We start from the raw sequence: 9,400 nt of genomic DNA on the forward strand, positions 1-9,400 counted from the left end.
AGTAAAAATAATTAGAGCGAAGTCAGCTATCTGGCACCTGGGATTTGGTTGGCCATCCACTTAATTTGTGCAATTAAACCGAACCTGTCAGCAGGATTGTGCACAGTAACCTATAGTCTGTGTCAGGTCGGCGCCGTTATACTGATTTCAGTGATACCTTGGTTGATAAAATCCGTCTTGTGGTTGTTGTTAGTAATGAGCGAGTGTGCTCCTTATTCGAGATTTCCCGAGCATGCTCGGGTGATCTCCGAGTATTTGTGAGTGCTCGGAGATTTAGTTTATGTCGATGCAGCTGCATGACTTGCGGCTGCTAGACAGCCTGAATACATGTGGGGATTGTTGTGATTAGACTTTTTGGCTCCCTCTTGTGGTTACTAGTGATATGACTCTGGGATTTTCTTCCCTCAGTTTGCACCCAGCTGGGTCGTTAGTTCAGGGGTGTTGCTATATAAACCTCCTGGATCCTTAGTCCAGTGCCTGGCATCGTTGTAATCAGACACATTCTGTTTGCTCCTATCTGCTGGTCCTGGTTCGTGCAAAATTAAGCTAAGTCCTGCTTCTTTGTTTTTTGGGTTATTTGCTTGCTCTCATTTTGTCCAGCTTGTACTAAATGTGATTCCTGACCTTGCTGGAAGCTCTAGGGGGCTGGTGTTCTCCCCCCGGGCCGTTAGACGGTTCGGGGGTTCTTGAATTCCAGTGTGGATATTTTTGATAGGGTTTTTTCTGACAATATAAGTTATCTTTCTATATTCTGCTATTAGCTAGTGGGCCTCTCTTTGCTAAATACCTAGCTCATTCTTGTGTTTGTCTTTTCCTCTTAGGCTGGTTTCACACTTGCGTTTTTGTCTGCAGCGTTTTTTGCACAAAAAACGCATGCGTTTTTTTCCCCTATATTTAACATTGAAAACGCATGCGTTTTTTTGCACATGCATTTGGTCGCGTTTTCAAACGCATGCGTTTTTTGTCTGCATGCGTTCATTTTCAAAAATGCTACCTGCAGTATTTTCTTGCGCGTTTTTTTGCCGCGAAAAAATGCATGCGTTTTTTTCGCGGCAAAAAAATGCATTGCTGTCTATGTAAACGCATGCGTTTTTAAGCACATGCGTTTGTTTGCGCTAAAAACGCATGCGTTTTTATAGAAAAAAACCAGAAAACACACTGAAAAGCCACCCACCACCATCAAGGTGATAAAGGGATCCAAACCCTAACCCTAACTCTACCCCTAACCTCACCCCTAACCGTTTAATGAACATTTTCTGACAGTCATATTGCCACGTATTTAAGTGCCACGTATCACGTATTTCAGTGCCACGTATGCCACGTGCCACGTATTTAAGTGCCACGTGCCACATATTTAAGTGCCACGTGCCACGTATTAAAGTGCCACGTGGCACGTATTAAAGTGCCACGTGCCACGTATTTAAGTGCCACGTGGCACATATTTAACCCCTTTCTGTCATTAGACGTACTATTCCGTCCATGTGGGGTGGGCCCTACTTCCCAAGGACGGAGTAGTACGTCATACGCGATAGGCCGCGCTCACGGGGGGAGCGCGGCCGATCGCGGCCGGGTGTCAGCTGACTATCGCAGCTGACATCCGGCACTGTGTGCCAGGAGCGGTCACGGACCGCCCCCGGCACATTAACCCCCGGCACACCGCGATCAAACATGATCGCGGTGTACCGGCGGTATAGGGAAGCATCGCGCAGGGAGGGGGCTCCCTGCGGGCTTCCCTGAGACCCCCGGAGCAACGCGATGTGATCGCGTTGCTCTGAGGGTCTCCTACCTCCCTCCTCGCCGCAGGTCCCGGATCCAAGATGGCCGCGGCATCCGGGTCCTGCAGGGAGGGAGGTGGCTTACCGAGTGTCTGCTCAGAGCAGACACTTGGTAAGCCTGCAGCCCTGCACAGCAGATCGCAGATCTGGCAGAGTGCTGTGCACACTGCCAGATCAATGATCTGTAATGTCCCCCCCCCCCGGGACAAAGTAAAAAAGTTAAAAAAAAATGTCCACATGTGTAAAAAAAAAAAAAAAAAAAATCCTAAATAAATAAATTAAAAAAAAATATTATTCCCATAAATACATTTCTTTATCTAAATAAAAAAAAAATCAAACAATAAAAGTACACATATTTAGTATCGTAACGACCCCACCTACAAAACTATATCACTAGTTAACCCCTTCAGTGAACACCGTAAAAAAAAAAAAAAAAAAAACGAGGCAAAAAACAACGCTTTATTCTCATACCGCCAAACAAAAAGTGGAATAACACGCGATCAAAAAGACGGATATAAATAACCATGGTACCGCTGAAAACGTCATCTTGTCCCGCAAAAAACGAGCCGCCATACACCATCATGTGCGAAAAAATAAAAAAGTTATAGTCCTCAGAATAAAGCGATGCCAAAATAATTATTTTTTCTATAAAATAGTTTTTATCGTATAAAAGCGCCAAAACAAAAAAAAATGATATAAATGAGGTATCGCTGTAATCGTACTGACCCGAAGAATAAAACTGCTTTATCAATTTTACCAAACGCGGAACGGTATAAACGCCTCCCCCAAAAGAAATTCATGAATAGCTGGTTTTTGGTCATTCTGCCTCACAAAAATCGGAATAAAAAGCGATCAAAAAAATATCCCGTGCCCGAACATGTTACCAATAAAAACGTCAACTCGTCCCACAAAAAACAAGACCTCACATGACTCTGTGGTCTCAAATATGGAAAAATTATAGCTCTCAAAATGTGGTAACGCAAAAAATATTTTTTGCAATAAAAAGCGTCTTTCATGTGTGATGGCTGCCAATCATAAAAATCCGCTAAATAACCCGCTATAAAAGTAAATCAAACCCCCCTTCATCACCCGCTTAGTTAGGGAAAAATTAAAAAAATGTAAAAAATGTATTTATTTCCATTTTCCCATTAGGGTTGGGGCTAGGGCTAGGGTTAGGGTTAGGGTTAGGGTTAAGGCTACAGTTAGGGTTGGGGCTAAAGTTAGGGTTAGGGTTTGGATTACATTTACGGTTGGGATTAGGGTTGGGATTAGGGTTAGGGGTGTGTCTGGGTTAGAGGTGTGGTTAGGGTTACCGTTGGGATTAGGGTTAGGGGTGTGTTTGGATTAGGGTTTCAGTTATAATTGGGGGGTTTCCACTGTTTAGGCACATCAGGGGCTCTCCAAACGTGACATGGCGTCCGATTTCAATTCCAGCCAATTCTGCGTTGAAAAAGTAAAACAGTGCTTCTTCCCTTCCAAACTCTCCCGTGCGCCCAAACAGGGGTTTACCCCAACATATGGGGTATCAGCGTACTCGGAACACATTGGAAAACAACTTTTGGGGTCCAATTTCTCCTGTTACCCTTGGGAAAATACAAAACTAGGGGCTAAAAAATAATTTTTGTGGAAAAAAAAAAAAAATTTATTTGCATGGATCTGCGTTATAAACTGTAGTGAAACACTTGGGGGTTCAAAGCTCTCACAACACATCTAGATGAGTTCCTTAGGGGTTCTACTTTCCAAAATGGTGTCACTTGTGGGGGGGTTTTACTGTTTAGGTACATTAGGGGCTCTGCAAACGCAATGTGACGCCTGCAGACCATTCCATCTAAGTCTGCATTCCAAATGGCGCTCCTTCCTTTCCGAGCCCTCCCATGCGCCCAAACGGTGGTTCCCCCCCACATATGGGGTATCAGCGCACTCAGGACAAATTGGACAACAACTTTTGGGGTCCAATTTCTCCTGTTACCATTGGGAAAATACAAAACTAGGGGCTAAAAAATAATTTTTGTGGAAAAAAAAAAAAAAAATTATTTGCATGGATCTGTGTTATAAACTGTAGTGAAACACTTGGGGGTTCAAAGCTCTCACAACACATCTAGATGAGTTCCTTAGGGGTTTTACTTTCCAAAATGGTGTCACTTGTGGGGGGGTTTTACTGTTTAGGTACATTAGGGGCTCTGCAAACGCAATGTGACGCCTGCAGACCATTCCATCTAAGTCTGCATTCCAAATGGCGCTCCTTCCTTTCCGAGCCCTCCCATGCGCCCAAACGGTGGTTCCCCCCCACATATGGGGTATCAGCGCACTCAGGACAAATTGGACAACAACTTTTGGGGTCCAATTTCTCCTGTTACCATTGGGAAAATACAAAACTGGGGGCTAAAAAATAATTTTTTGGGGAAATTTTTTTTTTTTTTTATCTTCACGGCTCTGCGTTCTAAACTGTAGTGAAACGCTTGGGGGTTCAAAGTTCTCACAACACAACTAGATAAGTTCCTTGGGGGGTCTAGTTTCCAATATTGGGTCACTTGTGGGGGGTTTATACTGTTTAGGTACATTAGGGGCTCTGCAAACGCAATGTGACGCCTGTAGACCAATCCATCTAAGTCTGCATTGCAAATGATGATCCTTCCCTTCCAAGCTCTGCCATGCGCTCAAACGGTGGTTCACCCCCAGATATCAGGTATCAGCGTACTCAGGACAAATTGGACAACAATATATAGGGTCCAATTTCTCCTGTTACCCTTGGAAAAATACAAAACTGGGGGCTAAAAAATAATTTTTGTGGAAAAAAAATATTTTTTATTTGCACGGCTCTGCGTTATAAATTGTAGTGAAACAATTGGGGGTTCAAAGCTCTCACAACACATCTAGATGAGTTCCTTAGGGGGTCTACTTTCCAAAATGGTGTCACTTGTGGGGGGGGTTTTACTGTTTAGGTACATTAGGGGCTCTGCAAACGCAATGTGATGCCTGCAGACCATTCCATCTAAGTCTGCATTCCAAATGGCGCTCCATCCCTTCCGAGCCCTCCCATGCGCCCAAACGGTGGTTCCCCCCCACATATGGGGTATCAGCGTAATCAGGACAAATTGGACAACAACTATTGGGGTCCAATTTCTCCTGTTACCCTTGGGAAAATACAAAACTGGGGGCTAAAAAATAATTTTTGTGGGAAAAAAATTTTGTTTTATTTTTACGGCTCTGCATTATAAACTTCTGTGAAGCACTTGGTGGGTCAAAGTGCTCACCACAGCTCTAGATAAGTTCCTTAGGGGGTCTACTTTCCAAAATGGTGTCACTTGTGGGGGGGCTTCAATGTTTAGGCACATCAGTGGCTCTCCAAACGCAACATGGCGTCCCATCTCAATTCCTGTCAATTTTGCAGTGAAAAGTCAAACGGCGCTTCTTCCCTTCCGAGCTCTCCCATGCGCCCAAACAGTGGTTTACCCCCACATATGGGGTATCAGCGTACTCAGGACAAATTGTACAACAACTTTTGGGGTCCAATTTCTTCTCTTACCCTTGGGAAAATAAAAAATTGGGGGTGAAAAGATAATTTTTGTGAAAAAATATGATTTTTTATTTTTACGGTTCTGCATTATAAACTTCTGTGAAGCACTTGGTGGGTCAAAGTGCTCACCACACATCTAGATAAGTTCCTTAGGGGGTCTACTTTCCAAAATGGTGTCACTTGTGGGGGGTTTCAATGTTTAGGCACATCAGTGGCTCTCCAAACGCAACATGGCGTCCCATCTCAATTCCTGTCAATTTTGCAGTGAAAAGTCAAACGGCGCTCCTTCCCTTCCGAGCTCTCCCATGCGCCCAAACAGTGGTTTACCCCCACATATGGGGTATCAGCGTACTCAGGACAAATTGTACAACAACTTTTGGGGTCCAATTTCTTCTCTTACCCTTGGGAAAATAAAAAATTGGGGGCGAAAAGATCATTTTTGTGAAAAAATATGATTTTTTATTTTTACGGTTCTGCATTATAAACTTCTGTGAAGCACTTGGTGGGTCAAAGTGCTCACCACACATCTAGATAAGTTCCTTAGGGGGTCTACTTTCCAAAATGGTGTCACTTGTGGGGGGTTTCAATGTTTAGGCACATCAGTGGCTCTCCAAACGCAACATGGCGTCCCATCTCAATTCCAGTCAATTTTGCATTGAAAAGTCAAATGGCGCTCCTTCGCTTCCGAGCTCTGTCATGCGCCCAAACAGTGGTTTACCCCTACATATGGAGTATCGGCGTACTCAGGACAAATTGTATAATATCTTTTGGGGTCCATTTTTTCCTGTTACCCTTGGTAAAATAAAACAAATTGGAGCTGAAGTAAATTTTGTGTGAAAAAAAGTTAAATGTTCATTTTTATTTAAACATTCCAAAAATTCCTGTGAAACATCTGAAGGGTTAATAAACTTTTTGAATGTGGTTTTGAGCACCTTGAGGGGTGCAGTTTTTAGAATGGTGTCACACTTGGGTATTTTCTATCATATAGACCCCTCAAAATGACTTCAAATGAGATGTGGTCCCTAAAAAAAAATGGTGTTGTAAAAATGAGAAATTGCTGGTCAACTTTTAACCCTTATAACTCCCTAACAAAAAAAAATGTTGGTTCCAAAATGGTGCTGATGTAAAGTAGACATGTGGGAAATGTTACTTATTAAGTATTTTGTGTGACATATCACTGTGATTTAATTGCATAAAAATTAAAATTTGGAAAATTGCGAAATTTTCAAAATTTTCGCCAAATTTCCATTTTTTTCACAAATAAACGCAGGTAATATCAAAGAAATTTTACCACTATCATGAAGTACAATATGTCACGAGAAAACAATGTCAGAATCACCAGGATCCGTTGAAGCGTTCCAGAGTTATAACTTCATAAAGGGACAGTGGTCAGAATTGTAAAAATTGGCCCGGTCCATAACGTGCAAACCACCCTTGGGGGTGAAGGGGTTAAGTGCCACGTGCCACGTATTTAAGTGCCACGTGCCACGTATTTAAGTGCCACGTGGCACATATTTAAGTGCCACGTGCTACGTATTTAAGTGCCACGTGCCACGTATTTAAGTGCCACATGCCACGTATTTAAGTGCCACGTGCCACGTATTTAAGTGCCACGTGCCACGTATTTAAGTGCCACATGCCACATATTTAAGTGCCACATGCCACGTATTTAAGTGCCACGTATTTAAGTGCCACGTATTTCAGTTGCACGTATTTCAGTGCCACGTATTTCAGTCACGTTTAGGGTTAGGGGTAGGGGTAGGGTTAGGGTTTTCTTGTTTTTTCTTGTGTTTTCTTGTGTTTTTCTATAAAAACGCATGCGTCTAAAAAACGCATGCGTTTTACTGCGTTTACATGCGTTTTTCACACATGCGTTTTTTTTTTTAAACGCATGCAGATAAAAACGCAAGTGTGAAACCAGCCTTACCTCACCGTTATTATTTGTTGGGGGCTTGTATCCAACTTTTGGGGTCTATTCTCTGGAGGCAAGAAAGGTCTTTCTTTTCCCTTCTAGGGTTAGTTAGTTCTCCGGCTGGCGCGAGACGTCTAGGATCAACGTAGGCACGTTCCCCGGCTGCTGGTATTTGTGGTGCTAGGATTAGATATATGGTCAGCCCAGTTACCACTGCCCTATGAGCTGGTTTTCTGTGTTTGCAGACTTAGCCATTATTCCTGAGACCCTCTGCCATTGGGGTCATAACAGTATGCCAGGCCAACATTGAATGTTTAATGCATTGCAGAAGTGGGATAATAAGAAAGGAAATTCTGAGTTTTTTTTTTTTTTCCTCTCTTCCTCCCCTTTACCTTGAGTGGCTTGTGCTTGCTGCAGACATGAATGTCCAGACCTTGATTACAAGTGTAAACCAGCTGGCAGCTCGTGTGCAGGGCATACAAGATTTTGTTACCAGTAGTCCTATGTCTGAACCTAAAATACCTATTCCGGAATTATTTTCTGGAGACCGATTTAGGTTTAGGAATTTCATGAATAATTGTAAATTGTTTCTTTCTCTGAGACCCCGTTCATCTGGAGATTCAGCTCAGCAAGTTAAAATTGTTATTTCTTTTTTACGGGGCGACCCTCAGGATTGGGCTTTCTCCCTAGCGCCAGGAGATCCGGCATTGGCAAATATTGATGCGTTTTTTCTGGCGCTCGGATTGCTTTACGAGGAACCCAATCTTGAAATTCAGGCAGAAAAAGCATTGCTGGCTATTTCTCAGGGCCAGGATGAAGCTGAAGTGTATTGCCAAAAATTTCGGAAATGGTCCGTGCTTACTAAGTGGAATGAGTGTGCTCTGGCCGCAAATTTCAGAAATGGCCTTTCTGAAGCCATTAAGAATGTGATGGTGGGTTTCCCTGTTCCTACAAATCTGAATGATTCTATGGCGCTGGCTATTCAAATTGACCGGCGTTTGCGGGAGCGCAAAACCGCTAATCCTCTGGTGGTGTTGTCTGAACAAACACCTGATTTAATGCAATGTGATAGAATTCAGACTAGAAATGAGCGGAAAAATCATAGACGTCAGAATGGGTTATGTTTTTACTGTGGTGATTCTACACATGTTATATCAGCATGCTCTAGACGTCTAACAAGGGTTGTTAGTCCTGTCGCCATTGGTAATTTGCAACCTAAATTTATTTTGTCTGTGACTTTAATTTGCTCATTGTCTTCTTACCCTGTTATGGCGTTTGTGGATTCAGGTGCTGCCCTGAGTCTTATGGATCTGTCATTTGCCAAGCGCTGTGGTTTTGTTCTTGAACCGTTGGTAAATCCTATTCCTCTTAGAGGTATTGATGCTACGCCATTGGCGGAAAATAAACCACAGTTTTGGACGCAGGTAACCATGTGCATGACTCCTGAACATCGGGAGGTGATTCGTTTTCTTGTTCTGCATAAAATGCATGATTTGGTCGTTTTGGGTCTGCCATGGTTAGACCCACAATCCAGTCTTGGATTGGAAGGCAATGTCTGTGTCAAGTTGGGGCTGTCAGGGAATTCATGCTGATTCCCCGCCGGTGTCTATTGCTTCCTCTACTCCTTCGGAAGTTCCTGAGTATTTGTCTGATTATCAGGATGTATTCAGCGAGTCCAGATCCAGTGCTCTGCCTCCTCATAGGGACTGTGACTGCGCCATAGATTTGATTCCAGGTATTAAATTTCCCAAGGGAAGATTATTTAATCTGTCTGTACCTGAGCATGCCGCAATGCGTTCGTATATCAAAGAGTCTCTGGAGAAGGGGCATATCCGTCCTTCCTCTTCCCCTCTTGGTGCGGGATTCTTTTTTGTGGCCAAGAAGGACGGATCTTTGAGACCTTGTATTGACTATCGGCTTCTGAATAAAATCACTGTTAAATTTCAGTATCCTTTGCCTCTGTTGTCGGACTTGTTTGCCCGGATTAAAGGTGCCAAGTGGTTCACCAAGATAGATCTTCGTGGTGCGTACAACCTTGTGCGCATTAAGCAAGGAGATGAATGGAAGACTGCATTTAATACGCCCGAAGGTCATTTTGAGTACTTGGTGATGCCTTTTGGGCTCTTTAATGCTCCCTCAGTGTTTCAGTCCTTTATGCATGATATTTTCCGGAAGTATCTGGATAAATTTATGATT

Source organism: Ranitomeya variabilis, chromosome 8 (genome assembly GCF_051348905.1).
Source record: "Ranitomeya variabilis isolate aRanVar5 chromosome 8, aRanVar5.hap1, whole genome shotgun sequence".
NCBI lineage: Eukaryota > Metazoa > Chordata > Amphibia > Anura > Dendrobatidae > Ranitomeya > Ranitomeya variabilis.